Genomic DNA, 1,639 nt, shown 5'->3' with positions numbered 1-1,639 from the left:
GAGGAATGGATTCCTCTCAGGGTCACTCAAAGCAGGCAGAAGTCTGTCTCCTTCCTGTGAATGAACACACAGAGAATCTCTTTTCTCACATGGTCACAGTCAAATGCAAGACTGGAGGAATCCTTCCTGTGAAAGTAAATTGTGAGGTCCACAGGGCCTCAGAGGAGGTGCTCAGAGCTTTTTCACTACCTGAAAGTTCTTGAAACACATGCAGACACTTGTGTGTATTATGCTTAGCAGAAAAGTCTTCCAGTTTGTGGCAAAAGTGACAAGGAAGATTCTGCTGCTTTAAATACTGTGAAAAGCTCTTTAGAGCCAAAATCGTTATTTCCCATTTGTAGGGAAAACCCGCTAATCCTCCACAGTCCCATCCTACCTCATCACTCAGAAATGTCAGCAGTTCCCCAGTGCTGCAGCCAGCTCATATCTGCAGCAAAAGCCCTGCAGAGTCAAATTGCTCAGGGGGACTGAGCCAAGGTGTGGATCTCTGAGCAGAGATTTCTGATCAGGCCAATTGTGCTGTTGAGCTGGGAGCTCTCTCTGTTCTTCCAAGTTCTCTTTCTTAGGCACAGCATTGTTCCCTGGGCTCCTGCAGACGCCCATTGTTCGGGAGCTCCCGGCCTTTGATGCTGCGGAACAAAACGCTCAGTGTTTGTGAAAGGAGGGAAAATCAAAAAGCTGCTCAGTTGCACACTTGGTTGAACAGCTCGGGCCGTTGGCTGCAGAGCCCCAGGGCTGCAGAGCACCAGGGTGCCAGCACCTCCATGAGGAGGCCTTGAGCACAGCTCAAAGTGACCCAGAAGAGGGAACGACCACCCAGAAGGTGGTTGATGGCTATCTGGTGAACTTTTATGTCAGAATCTCCCAATTCCAAGTGCTCCTGGACTCACCAGACTTCTATGAACCTCCTTAGACACACATTTAGTAGCTGCCAGGTGGAAAAAGCTGGAAATTACTTCTGCTTCAGCATTGCTCAGATTTGACAGGAGAAACAGCACAGCAGCATCTAGATTTCCTGCCTCCATTTCCAGACTAATTTGGCTGGCAAGAGCTGGGCAGAAGTCTGAAAGGGTGATGGTCTGAGGTGCACCAGCAGGGCCACATGGAAGGAGAGCCAGCAGGGTGGGATGGCCCAGGTCCTGCTGTGGGATTCTTCTTTGCCAGGGCAGTGGTTTGGGTGAAAACAGCTCTACTTTGTGTTCCGTACACAGCTGTGAGGGATTTCTACTGCCACGATGGGAGAAGTCTTCCAGTCCATTTGGGTCTGTCACTTTAGTCCATGCTAATCTCTCCTGGGAAATCACAGGCAGCACCAGGGAGAGAGCTCTCCAGAAGGATCAATCAATGGGGAAAGCTAACAACATAATAAAAAAATACTTGCACACAAGATCCAGCCAGCCGGATCTTCCTGGGACAAAGGCACTCACGCTCTCTTTTACAAATATATTTTATTATTTTAATGCTTATTAAGAAATGTAACCAAGACAGACTCCGCAGCACCAGCGGCTCCTCACTGCCCAGCAGTCTGATGACTTCACAGATAAGAAAACTTCACAGATTCAAAAAAACCTTTGGTCAATGCACTTTAAATACATTTGCATGCACAGATTCTCCCACCTTCTCCCTTCCCACCCCCCAC

This window comes from Agelaius tricolor, unplaced genomic scaffold, assembly GCF_023055355.1.
Source record: "Agelaius tricolor isolate 1412-34295 unplaced genomic scaffold, bAgeTri1.0.p SCAF_20, whole genome shotgun sequence".
NCBI classification, from domain to species: Eukaryota; Metazoa; Chordata; class Aves; order Passeriformes; family Icteridae; genus Agelaius; species Agelaius tricolor.
The sequence above is the reverse complement of the archived record's forward strand: the minus strand, read 5'-3'. Positions refer to the sequence as shown.